Here is a 16,302-nt window from a genome sequence, read left to right as displayed (position 1 = left end):
GGACGTGGTTTGCTATAAACTGTTGCGGGGGTAGCGAGACGTATCTCTTGCTTTTGTAAAGTTTGCACACATTCATGAAAGGTCATTGGACTGATCCCTTACATTTCAGGTTGGGGATCTGGAAATACTACCTTGAAAGGCTGGCTTTGACCATGCTGGATAATCTGGATCATGGTTGACTTGGAAATAAATTGCTTTTTATACCCTTAGTTCCAGTAAAGGAAATCCAGAGATCATCTTTTGTGGTGCGTTCATAGATCTGCGGCAGAGCACATTGTTTTAAGCATGAGATTTGAGATCATATTCCCAATACTGTATTACTAGTTAAGGGATCTCAGGGAAGAGAGCTGGATGTAGAGCCACTATATACAGCCTTGGAAGACTGGATATAAAAATCAGTTGGGCAACTCTAGGTAGATCTACTGGGCAGCTCTTCAGAGAGACCTTGTTCACAGCTAGCTTAGCTTGCTCACGGGTGGCTTACTCTGGTTCATTAGCGAGGCCTTGTTCACACATAAGCAAGCATGTGGGTTCTCAGAATGAAAATCACATCTGCTTCACTCCTCCCCAGGTCTTCCTGCTGCCACAGTACCTGCAGATAAGCCCCAAAAAAGCCAAACCAAGAAAAAAACTTTGGCAAGACAACCCATGAGCCCATGTCCATGTAGTTCAGAAGCAGGAGGACTAGGGGTGAAAAGTATTATTATTATTATTATTATTATTATTATTATTATTATTATTATTATTAGTACCCCACCCATCTGACTAGGTTGCCCCAGCCACTCTGGGTGGTTTTTAGCATATACCAAAACATGGTAAACCTTAAAAACTTCCCTATACAGGGCTTCCTTCAGACGTCTTCTAAATGAAGTAATAATAACAATAACAAAATAATAATTTTATTCTTTATACCCAGCCACTCTGGGTGACTCCCAACAGAATATTAAAAACACGATAAAACATCAAACATTAAAAACTCCCCTAATGATGGCTGCCTTAAGATGTCTTCTAAAAGTCGGATAGTTGTTTATTTCCTTGATATCGGATGGGCATTCCACAGGGCGGGCGCCACTACCGAGACGGCCCTCTGCCTGGTTCCCTGTAACCTCGCTTCTCGCAGTGAGGGACCCACCAGAAGGTCCTTGGAGCTGGACCTCAGTCTCCAGGCTGAGCGATGGGGGTGGAGATGCTCCTTCAGGTATACTGGGCCGAGGCTGTTTAGGGCTTTCAAGGTCAGCACCAACACTTTGAATTGTTCTCGGAAACGCACTGGGAGCCAATGTAGGTCTTTCAGGACCGGTGTTATGTGGTCTTGGCAGCCACTCCCAGCCATGGTTTTTCTTTTCATTGCTTGTTCTTGGGTTAGTGTTGTGTGCGAACCAGGCCAACATGCAGGTAGAAGTTAACACTGTGTTTAAGTGTGTTGAAGTCATAGTGAAACAAAAAAGGACTTGAATGGATTTAGTGCACATGGAGTATCTGATTCTTGTGGTTTGGTAGTGTTGGTAACTATTTTTAAATGGTGACCTTCAATCACAGCTGAGTTTACAGAGGTCTTAATTGCTTTTATTTCGATGCCAAGCACGACTTACAATCCAAATTGTCTAGATGAGGCAGTCCTAATGATCAGAAAACACGACCATTTGGCGCATTAGAAATTGATCCATGGACGGATTCCTTCAAAGGCCACCCCACTATTAACTGCTCCCTCGGCTAAAAAAATGTTGCTTTTAGGCATAAGGAGATGTTTCTAACAGGAGGTCCTACACACGAGTAGGAGTCTGGCATGTTCTCTAACTCCTGGTCAGTCATTCGGGAGATTCAAGCTCTTTCTCCAGTGAAACATCACAGTGACTGATACTTTAGCGCAGGCATCCCCAAACTGCGGTCCTCTAGATGTTTTGGCCTACAACTCCCATGATCCCTAGCTAAGAGGACCAGTGGTCAGGGATGATGGGAATTGTAGTCCAAAACATCTGGAGGGCTGAAGTTTGGGGGTGCCTGCCTTAGAGGCATCAGCACACCTCAGGATCATCAGAGTATATGCAGTCAATGTACAGACTCAGTAGCACAGCATTTGGCTAAACAACATGTATTTTCACATAAACACTCAGAGCATCGTAACTCAGTTCCTTCCTCTTCAGCATCAGACAGCAAAGAGGAAGAACAGAAGGAGAAACATCCTACGTCATGGAAACACAGTCATACAAACATCCTGTCTCTGTCACTTTCCACAATGTGGAATGAAAACATACATCGTCATGTGATAAAAACAACCCCATGACTGTAGCATGGGGAAAGTTTCAACTACTGTAGTTTGGCTACTTGCACAGGAGCTCATAGCTCCTTCCTCATATATGACATGCTAAATTGTATGGCACTTAATCTTTTCTTAGATAAGCAGCATCTGATACCTAAAACAAGCAGTTGTGGGACGGAGCAATGGCTGTGTTTATAAATGTCTAATCAATTCTCCAGTGTGCTATGCAGAGCTAAGTGAACGCTTTCTGGAGGAAAACACAACCCCACTATTGAGCCTACATCTCTGCCTAATTTTTTGCAGCTGCATTTCGGAGGCTTTGATAGCAGACGGCTTTTTTTCACAAATATATTAGAAAATTTAAATGATTGCCTTGGAAAAAAATTTGCATGAAATAATCTGCTTACATTTGTTCCACCTGTAAGGTAATTTACATGATATTGACTGCATTTTAGCTGTGTCAGTTATGTTCCCTCATATCAAGCTTCCCAGCCCAAATGCCACTTCGCATGTATATTAATTTGAGATTTGGGTATCCAAAACGAAAGAAAAAAAAGAACCTCTTTTCTTGACAAAGTGTGTGGGCTTTGCGCTCTCAGTACCCTGAGAGAAGTGGATTGTTTCCTTATTAGGGGGACTCATGGCCATTGTTGAGCCTGTTCTGCTTTTCTTCATTGTTTTTGCTTCTGTGGAATAGAGATATAGGCCATACAAAGTGCATCCCATGCTAAAGCAATCAATTTTATTTTATTTTTTTCTGGAAAGAGATCTGAGTAAGCAGTAAAGCCAAGTTTGAAAGGGCTACCGGATTCAGTGTGTGTGAACCCAAGCAACTTTCTGTGCAAGAAACAAAGTTCAGTCAATGGTATGAGAAAGAGAAAATGTAGAGCAGGGCCCCCAAACTAAGGCCTGGGGGCCAGATGTGGCCCAATTGCCTTCTAAATCCGGCCCCCAGATGGTCCAGGAATCAGCATGTTTTTACATGAGTAGAATGTGTCCTTTTTATTTAAAATGCATCTCTGGGTTGTTTGTGGGGCCTGCCTGGTGTTTTTACATGAGTAGAATGTGTCCTTTTATTTAAGATGCATCTCTGGGTTGTTTGTGGGGCCTGCCTGGTGTTTTTACATGAGTAGAATGTGTCCTTTTATTTAAAATGCATCTCTGGGTTATTTGTGGGGCATAGGAATTTGTTCTCCCCCCAAAAAAAATATAGCCGGCCCCCCACAAGGTCTGAGGGGCAGTAGACCAGCCCCCTGATGAAAAAGTTTGCTGACCCCTGGAGCTTTAATTTACTCAGAGCTCCTGTTAAGTGCAGTGCAATGTTTTGGTCTTTCCAGAGACCCAAACCTGAGCTAGAAAAGAAATGTCATATTATTTTACTTTACTCCAGTTGTAGAGGAGAAAATATGTATGTTAAAATAAAAATGCAGCCTGGTGAACATTCAGGGGGTCATGACAGGAGTACAGGGCTACATTTTTATTTCATCCGTGCACTGCCCAAGCTGCTAATTTGCAAAATATTTTTTTTTTTACAATGAAACCATTTTGGGTTGATCTGTGATGACACACCTTTTAAATGCTTCGATGCACGTTGAGGCTGCATTAAAGCATGGCCTAGACTAAGTTTGAAATGTGAATTGTGCCAGTAAGTTCTTAGTCAAGAACAACTCTTCATTTTCTTTGCATATTGGGGGAAACTATAAAAGAATTAAATTTGTTAACAGGCACTCTCAGCTTGCCCCATTGATTGAAAGTAGTGGTAGAGAAAGTAGTGATGAGAAACAGCCATCACAGATCAGAGAGAGTTTTCATGATTTGCAACCAGGGTCGGATTGAGGTTTGATGAGGCCCTAAGCTACTGAAGGTAATGGGGCCCTTTATATGTCCAGCTGTCCTTTGTCAACAACAAATTGTCGCTGTTTTTTGTGTGTTGAATATATGCTATATGGTAATTTATGGACCTATGGCCATTAGCACATGTTGCCATGCAATCAGTCCATGCAGAATGGAGGCACCTTATATATAGAAATGATCAAACCAGTGATATTTTAGGGAGCAGGCTAGCAGGCGGGGCCCATTTCTTACATCATAGGAGCCTACACAACAAAAAACACTGTAGGTTTTATTTTATTTGTTTCTTATCTTATATTTTGAAAATGTACATCCAGGTTTTTTCCTTTCAATTTTTTTGGGGCCCCCAAGAGAGTGGGGCCCTAAGCTATAGCTTGTTTAGCTTATACGTAAATCCGGCACTGTTTGCGACATTACATCCAGCTCAATACTTTGGCACTGGAAACATTCGTCTGCCTGGCCTCAAATGTTGAGCAACTAGGGATAAAATTGACACAATCCATTTGGTTATTTCTCAACCTTCTATCTGATTCTTTCTCCCAAAATGTTCAGAGTAGCATAGCCCATTTTATTTTCACAAGAAGAGTGTGTGACTAGCCCAAGTTCTCGTGGTGACGTCCTTGTGCAGAGATTTGAACTCAGGTCACCCTTTTTCAAATGTCTGACTACTTTGCCCTACACGCTTTCAACCACGTAACTCTGCCTGAATTGCTGTTGAGCCATATCCACTTTTATAAATTTAGCTGCTTTTCATTTTGCTCCCCTTTTAGAGTACAGCTTTTGCAAGAATGCTATTCAAAATATATCCGCCGTCTTGTATTTCTAAGAATTTTAAAACAGTGGGTTGTAATGCCATATTTAAGTGGAATGTCTTTCCCAAGCTTAGAGACTTTATTGCCAGGCTCTAAAGAAACAGTAAACATTCCAAATATGAAAATAAAAATGCTGCCTAGCATTACATTTATTTCACAGCTGCATTTGTTTTTTGGGTTACTATAGAAACTAGTGCTTTGATGTTGTTATGAGATTTAGGTTTTTGTGGTGTGTCTTTTTAAAGGAACTTAGCCAAATATATTGAACTCCAGAATGCATATTTCAGTGCATTTATTTTACCCTTCCAAGGATTTTCCTAAAAAAAAGTATCTCCGTAAAATGCTTCATTAAAAAGCATTGGGAATTAGCTGGCTCTGAATGAACCCAATTTTATTCTGCTCCAGTGTGATAGAGTGCAGGAGTAGCCAATGGGGTGCACTTCAGAAGTTGTTGGGCTTCCAACTCCCAACAGCCCCAGCCAGTGTGGCCAATGGGCAAGAATTATGGGAGTTGTAGTCCAATAGCACATGGAATGTATGAACTTGGCTACCCCTGATATGGTGCATAGGCTTAGGAGGCCTAGGGGGCCTCATCCAAACCTCCCTCTCACAGAATTGTTACAAGGTAAAAATGGGCAAATCCCATCAATGCCCCTCCTCCTCCTCCTCCTCCTCCTCCTCCTCCTCCTCCTCCTCCTCCTCCTCTTTCTTCTTCTTCTTCTTCTTCTTCTTCTTCTTCTTCTTCTTCTTCTTCTTCTTCTTCTTCTTCTTCTTCTTCTTCTTCTTCTTCTTCTTCTTCCAGGAAAGACAGGATACAGATGTGATAATTTTGAGTTTGTAGGGTATGGAATGGTCCTATGAATTGCCTACTAACTGCCCACCTGTCCATTTCCTGTCCCCCACCCCAAATGAATCCAGTTTTCGTTTGCAAAATCCCTTGCAACTTCATACTCTTCTATTTCTAGTACTTAGTGATCCTTACACAACTCCCTGTGCATGCAAGTCTTCAAATGCCCTTGTTTTGTTATTTAAAGGGCTTGCCATTGGCACAGTTTTTCTACTGAGTTTTCACTTGCAGTTGGGTTTTCTGATATATGTGTGTGTGTATGCTTGCCATGGTGAGTTTAAATTTGACTAATCTCCTTACAAGCATATATCTTGTTGCAAGCTTATTTTATACACACAAAATAAATTATATCTGCTATAGTTCTCTTTACCACTTAGTGAACACAACTTCATTGTTTCCCACCAAAACTACATCTTCATTCCTTTTGTTCATTCGCCTGCTTTTCCGAAGGTTATTGTTTACAAGCACTATGAAGATTAATCCTATTACTTCAAACTCTCTTTTAAAATATTCTTTAATTGTGCATTTCTTAGAAGAGCATCTCCCAAGCAAAGGTTTATGGTTTAATTTGTCTTAAATAGGGAGATTGTGCAGTACTTAGCCTTTGTCAAGGCTTGAAACAATTTCACGATGCGATTTCAGTCTGCAAATAAAGTGTGAAGTCTAATTAAAGCTTTTTTAAGATGACAAGTTTCTTCACTGAATCAAAGGAAGAATGCTGAGGTCTGCATTACCAGCTCTGTTGCGTAGCTCTTGTTTCATTTACCTTTGTACATACAGAATGTTCAGCTTGTTCTAGTGCTTCTTTTGTACTGCTCATGAAAGCAGCCTTGTAGTAAATCAGAAATAACAGCAAGAGAGTTTCTTACACCCCCCAATCCCTTGCAAAGAACTGGTACGAAGAAATCATTCTGTTGCATTTTCGTTTTCAGTTGAGTGTGTCTCTGTCTGCATACAAAGACGGTATCTGGAGGATGGTTGGAGGGGCGTACACACTAGGGTGATGACTGTTTTACAACCTCATTTCCCTGTACAGTGGTACCTCTACTTACGAATTTAATGCGTTCCGAATGCACATTCGTAAGTCGAAAAAAAATTGTAAGTCGAATCCCATAGGAATGCATTGGGAGAAAAAATTCGTAAGTAGAAGCAACCCTATCTAAAAATTTGTAAGTAGAAAAAATCCTATCTAAACCACATCCAAGATGGCGGACGGAGCTCTGTTTGTAAGTAGAAACATTCGTAAGTAGAGGTACCACTGTATCATAATTTGATGAGCTTTCATTAAAGATTAGATAAAATCTAACTTTCAAAGAGATTTGATAAAAAAAGCTCACACACAAAATGATTTTTAAAAATTTATTTATCAGTTTTTTGCCCATTTTTGAAGTCACTGTAAGCAGATATAAAATTGAACCCAAGCTTTAGAGTCACATATATACAACATTATATAGGGTCATCAAACACACAAGGAAGCTTTTTTTAGCTGCAGTAAAAGTATAGATGCCGCTAGAGGACGATGTTTTGCTACCTCTCCTGTAGGTTCTTTTCTCAGCATGCCCGGCAGGGTCTGCTGGCTGAGTTTTGAGGTCCCCAAAAGGGGCTTTTACCTTGTGCAGGTGTGACATTTGTATACCCTATGTTGCTAAGAACATTCCCCATTGTGGAAGTGGTTTTGTGTCCAAATTTGATACTAAATATATATATAATTGTTAATACAATTTTATAAAATGGTAAAACGGCATACAAAAAAATTAAAAACGGTTTGTGTGTCACCTTTTTAAATATTTTAATGGAATATACCTCATTTTAGTCATTAATAGGCAAAAGTTCATCCATTTGTGCTACAGGAGATAATTTTTGAGGAAAAAAGAGAAAAAGTCATCACCCTAGTACACGCTGTGGGCTAAACCACTGAGCCTAGGGCTTGCTGATCAGAAGGTCGGCGGTTCAAATCCCTGTGACGGGGTGAGCTCCCGTTGCTTGGTCCCAGCTCCTGCCAACCTAGCAGTTCGAAAGCACATCAAAATGCAAGTAGATAAATAGGAACCGCTATAGCGGGAAGGTAAACGGTGTTTCCATGTGCTGCTCTGGTTTGCCAGAAGCGGCTTTGTCATGCTGGCCACATGACCTGGAAGCTATACGCCGGCTCCCTCAGCCAATAATGCGAGATGAGAGCGCAACCCCAGAGTCGGTCATGACTGGACCTAATGGTCAGGGTCCCTTTACCCCTTTGTTGTTGTTGTTGTTTAGTCGTGTCCGACTCTTCGTGACCCCATGGACCATAGCACGCCAGGCACTCCTGTCTTGCACTGCCTCCCGCAGTTTGGTCAAACTCATGTTCGTAGCTTCGAGAACACTGTCCAACCATCTCGTCCTCTGTCGTCCCCTTCTCCTAGTGCCTTCAATCTTTCCCAACATCAGGGTCTTTTCCAGGGAGTCTTCTCTTCTCATGATTTACCCCTTTACCTTTACCTAAATATTGTTGCACACAACCCCAATCTCTCAGTGCTGACTCTCCTCCTCCTCACCCACGTTCCAGCAGCTACTACAAGCTACCCAAGGGAGGAGGCCGGCGTCGGCGGCCATGGAGAGACATTGGGATGCTCCTTAACCGCCACATCTGTCACCACCACCACCTCTTGGGCCAAGCGCCGGCTCATCCTCCTCCCAGAGATGTCCGGGGGGGGCACTGGCAGGGGAAATAGGAACATTCCAGAATCAAATCAGAAGCCGGGATGGCTTTTGTAATTCCAGGATTGTCCTGGAAAACTGGGGCACTTGGAGGGCATGGGAATGAGATACTAAGTCGAAGAAAGTATATGGTAGAGGGCCTTCTTGGTAGTGGCACCTGCCCTCTGGAACTCCCTCTCATTAGATCTCAAGGAAATAAACAAATATCTGACTTTTAGAAGACACCTGAAGACTGCCCTGTATAGGGAAGTTTTAATGTGTGATGTTTACTGTGTTTGATCTTTTTATTTGCTGCAAGCTGCCCAAAGTGGCTGGGGCAACCAAGTCAGATGGGTGGCATAATAATAATAATAATAATAATAATAATAATAATAATAATAATAATAAATTTTCAAACAGCCCCAAGAGTTTAAGCAGTAAGAGCACACACTGGCTGTTTAGGGATCTCTGAGAGGGAGAAGATGTCACACCCAGGCATTTCTTCTCTACATACCTGTACATCTAGGCTCTGGGAGTTGCTAGAGTTTTCTGTCTCTTTCACAGGGATGTACATAAAGGCAGAACCCCTAGGGAAATTAATCTGTGTCCGCCTGAAGCCAGTTGGTAGCAAATGTGTGTATTTGTTGTGCAGTTAAACACCTCCCCGAGAACAAAGGCCTAATATTCTTTGGATTTCATTCCATGATCAAGAAAAGAATGATATGATGTTTGAATGGTTCCTGAAAATGGCGTTCTGTTATGCTACTAGATGTTTATTCTTTAAATTATGTCACAGACAAATCTGGGACATTGTTCATTGGCACACACTCTGTGCACAAGATGCTGAGCAAAACTCAAGGTCTGGTTTCACTAATGCTGTAAATAGAGACTTATTTGGTGTGAACCCGAGAGCAAATTTGGCCCATTGTCCCTTTTCTGACCCGTGCTTTTAAAAAAAAAAGCTGGCTGCTGAAATGACTGACATCTCTGACTGTTCTACGCAAATTTAAATAATGATGGCAGTTGTTGCTGTGCTTGTGGGTAAAAACGCCTCAAGCTATGGAGCTAACAAAGATTTGCAGAATTTCAATAAATTGCCTGAACTCTTTGATTGTTTTTGTACTATTAGTTGTGACACAGTATTGCCAGGGGCTTTTCCCTCCCACCCCCAAGCATGGGAAGAGGGACCCTAAGAAGCAATCCCACATTTATATTTATTCTTAAGCAGCCGTCATGTCATTTCTCTCTGTTTGCCTGCTATTGCCAGAGTACATTGCAGAGGTTTTAAATGACAAGGGTGTTTTCCATGAGTACCTCTCCCATCCCCAAGAACATAGATTATAAATGTAGTAGTCTTTGTTTGTGATGCAGAAGTGTATGTGTGTGTTGTTAAAATGCACACATACTAAGCTTCAGCAAGATTGCTTCATCATGATCATGTAGCCTGAAAGCATTCCAATATGATGGTAGCTGACTGGACAAGCCATCATTCATGCACCATCTCTACTAATGCTAGGTTCACACTAGCAACAATCTACACAGGCTCCATAAGAACAGCTACACTAGAAGTCAGTCTCCGACGGAGGCCAACAGTAGGTCCAGCACCGAGGGCCTTCTGGCGGTTCCCTCATTGCGAGAAGTGAGATTACAGGGAACCAGACAGAGGGCCTTCTCAGTAGTGGCACCCGCCCTGTGGAATGCCCTCCCATCAGACGTCAAGGAAATAAACAACTATCTGGCTTTTAGAAGACATCTTAAGGCAGCCCTGTTTGTTTTATCGTGTTTTTAATAATCTGCTGTGAGCTGCCCAGAGCTGCCATGTGGGTCATGGATGAAAAGACAGGGCGTGGAAAGGGAAGGAGCTAAAGCAAAGAATTGCTCCACCGACAGGGGCAAAATACCTGATGAAACCATCCACTGACCAAGGTGTAGTTACTTAATAGAATTATCAAATTGTAGAGTAGGAAGGGACCACGAGGATCATCTAGTCCATGCATCCCCAAACTGCAGCCCTCCAGATGTTTTGGCCTACAACTCCCATGATCCCTAGCTAACAGGACCAGTGGTCGGGGAAGATGGGAATTATAGTCCAAAACATCTGAGGAGCTGAAGTTTGGGGATGCCTGATCTAGTCCAACCCCCTGTCAGTATGCCCTGTTCAGCCCACGTCTTAAGCGTGTGCATGGGCTAGGGGACTGGAGCACCTTCCCCGACCTTCCGATCACAGGAACATAGACACAGCATTCCCGGAGAACAGGTCCTGGTGCAGTGGACTCACACCTGCTCATTGTGAGCACCCAACTCAGCAGAGTAAAAAACAGAAGCATAGCTGTGGAGGTTTTGAAGCATACCTAATTGATTTCTAACTGTCACTACAAATCACTACAAACATACATGAGAAGAGCCGTCTCATGCAGCCATCTTATCTCTACACAAATAAGAGTGAGAAACTTTATGTAGCAGAGACGGAAGAACCAAAGAGCAGCTTCTGCCCCCTCCTTTCTCATAACATGAAAGCGAAACAAAAGATCAGGCAATCTTTGCAATGGGAGGGGTGAAAATGCCAACACTCCCTGCAGTGCATGAATATTTGGTCCAAACCCACGACCCTGAGATTAAGAGTCTCATGCTCTACCAACCAAGCGATCTCTTTGGAAATCAAAGATTTGGAAACCCTCAGATTACCGTTGGATCAGGGAAATCCTAGCTCTTTGTGTGTGGAGGTCCCCAAAACCACCCCTCAAATAACTCACACCATAGACAGAATTTTTGTTTAATGGTTTTTTGCATGAATTTGGCCACAACTTTTATTGAATACAAATCAAACCAGTGAGTGGTTGCGTAGGCATTGGTTCTCCAACTGTCAACTAAGGACAGAAGGAAATAAACTCGCCTTGTCAACAAGGGGAAACCCTACAGGGAGAGACAGAGAGTCGGGTCCAATAGGCTCTCCCCTCTCCCCTCAGGCTCCCAGGGGCCCATGTGTGTTGCTGGTCCCCTACCGGGGATATGGACACTGCATAAAGCCCCTGTATTCCTGACCAGAATTTCCCCTAACTCAGGCATTAACACAAGGGGCCAACGAAGTCAACAGACCCCCATATACAACCAGTAACCAATGCCTAACCGCCAACCTTACAAGTTGTGACTTACTTGCTATGCAGTAGGCAAAAACCAGATGGCACGAGCCAATCAGCCAAATGGAAAAATTCCTACCAGGCCCCTGAATACAGGCGACCCCTTGAGAGGCACAGCAATGTCAACACAGAGGCCTAAAAAACAGCGGAGGGAGGGTGGGGGTCCGAAACGCAGCCAAAGAGAAAGAGAAACCTCTTTCCTTTGCTTTTAAACCCAGGGAGCTGACCCACAAAATCGTAACATCAGAATTTGCCCAGGAACAGAGGAGTGACCACTCATGTCCCCACCTTTGGACTCAGGAGTGGTTTGTTTAGCCCCCACCGCAAATCGTGCTCACCATGATGGTGAACCCGCATTGCAGTGGAAGTCTTCTGGTTATGCAGAATTAATGAGAGCACAAGCAACTTTGAATCTGCCCGTGATATAATGAAAGCTAAAAGCATCTGAGGCCTTGTCATCGTATTCAGCATGCAAAAATATCTGTTGTCCTTGTATTGAGAGGCTATTCAACTCGAGGATTATGGTTTTGGTTCACTAGCCCTAAACTTGTTGAATGATTTGTTGAATCAAGGAAAGGCTGTGACTGATTTTTGACTCCAACCTTGATTAAAATAATATGAGAATATGAGGCTGCATCGGTTCTTGTGGCTAGAAACCAGCCTTCTCAGAAGATTTACAGTGGTACCTCGGGTTAAGAACTTAATTCGTTCTGGAGGTCCGTTCTTAACCTGGAACTGAGGTACCACTTTAGCTAATGGGGGCCTCCCACTGCCCAAGGTACTATTTCTGGGTTGGTGGAGTCTGTAACCTGAAGCATCTGTAACCTGAGGTACCACTGTATTATGCACAGAAATGTGGGAGTGGGATTCCACCCCCCTTTTTTATGTTGTTCTTTGTTTTATTTTCAGTGCTTTTCTTTGTGAAATAATATGTGCTTTGCAGAACAATACCAGACATTTGTAAATGTTGTTCTAATTTATGCAGGGAAATGTTTCTATTATAACATACCCGGTCCACATCTTTCAGATATAATACCCACTAGGTATAGATTTCTCATGTTGGCCTCATTTCCCCTCTCATCTCCTTTGTGCAGAAATGTTTTATCATCTTTGATAAATAGAGGGTGTGTGGCATTGTGCCCAGCTGGTGTTATTTTCTGAATCATTAACTCATACTTCCACATTCAGGAAATTCATGAAAACCTTCTCATTTAACCAGAAATGTTGCGAACCCCAAATTCTCTGCTTTATAATAAACTGTTCCTCTACCGGGCTTAGCGTAGAGCTTACAAATTAGGTCCCCTCTAAGCTGAATAACTACCATGTTTTCGGTGTATGATCCTCAGGGTAGTTTGCAGCAGAAATAAATGATCACTGTCCCCAGTTCTGTGGGGCTCAGCTCAGCTCAGCTCAGCTCAGCAGAAGTAGTTACCCATAGCACTTTCTTAAGCTTCAGGAGCTGTTCTTTGGGGTCGTATTGTGGAGTAGCTTCAATAAAACATAGTGAGCATGAGCAGTGATGGACATAGAAATGCACTTTGTTTCATTCCACTTCTGGTGTGAGACCAAACATAGCTAACATACTGAGGCTTGGGGGAAAAAAAGAGACTTGGAGACCCCACTGAAATGAAGGGGGCTGCAGCGTTTATGATGTGCAGCCCTAGGTAAATTGGCACGCAGGAGACAGCACTGCTTGCCTTCTGTATACCGAGGTCTATTTCACACAACGTTTTCCCCTCATAAATGAAAAATTTCAACCATCATTCCACTTCTAAAGAAACTAGAGACACACAGAGAGAGTCTATGACCTGGAGCTAGGAGTCATCACCCCCCCCCCCCGACGCGAAAAGCTGTCCAAATTCTGGTTGCAGCTCGCTCCTGCTTATACAGATTTTAAGAAGTCTTTATAGTTGTTCAGGGTCAGCAAAGATGATACCGCAGGTCAAAGCAAACTTCATAAATAATCCATACAATTTTAAAATCATATCCAAACTGTCTTGAAATTTAAATAGGGTCGCAACAGGTCACCGTGCTTCTTCAAAGATAATTGAGTGGTAGAATGAAGAATTGGGCACATAAGGGTGTGTGTGTGTGGCAAAAAGGAAAGTTCTCTTAATGATATTATTCTGTTACCCCTCTTGACAACTCCCCTCCCTGATCCCCCCCATAGCTCACCCCAATCCCAAGATCCCTCTGCCACCACCACTCCCAGAAGAAAGGAAGGAAAAAAGAGAACAAAGTATTTCTTCCCATCCTGCTATTGCCTGAAGGAACTATGCATTTTGAAATGCACACTTCGCTTCCTCCTGGCAGTGACTGATGAAGAGGAGAAAGTGATGGGTTGCACAGAAGCAAACTCCTAGCAACTGAGGTTCATTTGACACACACCCCTAAAATATTTGAGGCTGATGGGCATTGCTATTCAAGTGGTGTGCATGCACCACACCTTGTGATCAAGTATATGGGGTGGGGCCAACCTGCTCCCCCCCTATTTTATTCAAGTTGGCACCATACCTGCCAAGTTGCTGTCGGAGAAATAAGGGACCGGGCGGAAGTAGCAGACCGGAAGTAGCGCTGCCGCCATTTGGGAACTGGGCGGAGCATGCTCAGAAGTGACTTTTGATGCTGCTTTGCCCAGTTCCAAAATGGCCGTCGTGCCAGAATAAACCGGGGGGAAACGAAAAAAAATCCGTTTTTTTCAACTAGGAACAGCTGGAAAAACGGGGATTTCCCGGGGAATACGGGAGACTTGGCAGCTATGGTTGGCACCCCTGGGTGGTAAGGAGTTTGTGAAGGCCTGGCTGCCCAACTGCCTGATCACCTGCTTTCACTGGACCACCTGTCTCTTTGCTCGCTCGCTCATCGGGGCTGCCGACTCGCTCAGACCCCGGTCTTCCCTCGCCCTGCTGTGTGTGCATGCAAGTAAGCAGGCTACTGGCAGCCACACAAACTGAAGCGCAATGGCTTTTTCTTGCAAGAAATGTAGTACAAGGTGCTTCCGGGTCTTTTATGTGGTGGGACAGAAATATAGGCCAAACTTGTGCAACTTGGTACTAGTGAAGCTCATACTGTATCAGAAGGTGGTTGGGGAAGATTAAAAAATGGCGCGCTCTTCAGATTTATTCCAGTTCTCTCAACTTCTGTCACTGAGGTTATCAATGTTCAGAGTAGGGACACACATTTTCTTTCTTTCTTTCATAAAAGGTCTATACTGTTTGATTGTAGAAAAGACCTCAAAGCCGTTTTGCCTTCCTTCCTCCTCCCAGTCTGTGATCCCGACTGTTTTCCCCTTGATTTCTCCCATAAAGGTTTAATGGCTCCAGTTAAAATAAGCAGGACAAATAACAAAGGTTCTTTGCCTTCATGCCATGCTTCAGTGAGGCCAGAAACTTCTTGATAGCCATCAGTTTGCCAGAGTAGTTGGACCTTCCATTGGTGTAGGAGAACTTTTCATAAAACCACATCTCTGCTTAATAATGTGAAAAGCCTTGGGATTTGTTTGTTTTTTAAAAAATTGCATGTGCTGGACGACAAGTGGCAATGTTATAATGCCATTCTTTGAATAGAGAGCTTTAATGACATTGTGACACTTAGGATTTTTTGGGGGGGGGGGTATAATATCGCAACAGGTTATGTGTAAGAAAGACAATGGATTGAGAAACAGTTGGAGCCAAAATCACACTTGTCAAGAATGTTGTTGTTGTTTAGTCGTTTAGTCGTGTCCGACTCTTCGTGACCCCATGGACCAGAGCACGCCAGGCACTCCTGTCTTCCACTGCCTCCCGCAGTTTGGTCAAACTCATGTTCGTAGCTTCGAGAACACTGTCCAACCATCTCGTCCTCTGTCGTCCCCTTCTCCTTGTGCCCTCAGTCTTTCCCAACATCAGGGTCTTTTCCAAGGATTCTTCTCTTCTCATGAGGTGGCCAAAGTATTGGAGCCTCAGCTTCACGATCTGTCCTTCCAGTGAGCACTCAGGGCTGATTTCCTTAAGAATGGATAGGTTTGATCTTCTTGCAGTCCATGGGACTCTCAAGAGTCTCCTCCAGCACCATAATTCAAAAGCATCAATTCTTCGGCGATCAGCCTTCTTTATTGTCCAGCTCTCTTTATTGTCAAGAATGGAAGAAAGTATTTTTACAGCAGCAACCCAAGTCCAGATTTTGGCATATTGCTAATATTTATAAGGCAATGGTGTTGGTTACTTCTTAATATAAAATTTTAAACAATAATAATTTTAAACAATAAAATAGACCGGTGACAGAATAGCTTTCCCAATTCCTTAAGGTAAAATAGTTAATTTCTTCATTGATATTAACAGAAGGTTCTTTGGACATAGTTCTAGTGAGCAGCACACAAAAAAAAGGAAAAGAGGATGGACTGTTAGGAAACTTTGGTTAGGTGATAATTTGATTTTGTGGGAAAGTTGTTTGGCACTAGAGCTAAAGATACCATATTTACTCGAATCTAATGCTCACCTTTTTTTGATGAAATAACGTTGCGAAAATTAAGGTGCACATTAGATTCAAAGGCACATTTATGTTTGCCAGCAAATACTTTTTTGGGATTCTAGGCTCTGAAAATTGAGGTGCACATTCGATTCGATGGTGCATTAGACTTGAGTAAATATGGTAATGTGTTTAATTTCAAAGCCAAATTTTGTGGGTCACACAGGAATGATGAATGCAATAAAGTGCATTATAATGAAACACAATTTAGCAGAT

General features: G+C 42.8%; 1 protein-coding gene across 4 annotated transcripts in view; it reads left to right on the top strand.

Moving 5' to 3' along the window:
• PTPRD (protein tyrosine phosphatase receptor type D) overlaps positions 1-16,302 on the top strand; it is a 376,490-nt gene that overhangs the window by 302,207 nt on the left and 57,981 nt on the right. The gene's annotated exons all lie outside the window — the stretch shown is intronic.

Source organism: Zootoca vivipara, chromosome 16, assembly GCF_963506605.1.
Source record: "Zootoca vivipara chromosome 16, rZooViv1.1, whole genome shotgun sequence".
In the NCBI taxonomy this organism is placed as follows: Eukaryota; Metazoa; Chordata; class Lepidosauria; order Squamata; family Lacertidae; genus Zootoca; species Zootoca vivipara.
The sequence above is the reverse complement of the archived record's forward strand: the minus strand, read 5'-3'. Positions and strand labels throughout refer to the sequence as shown.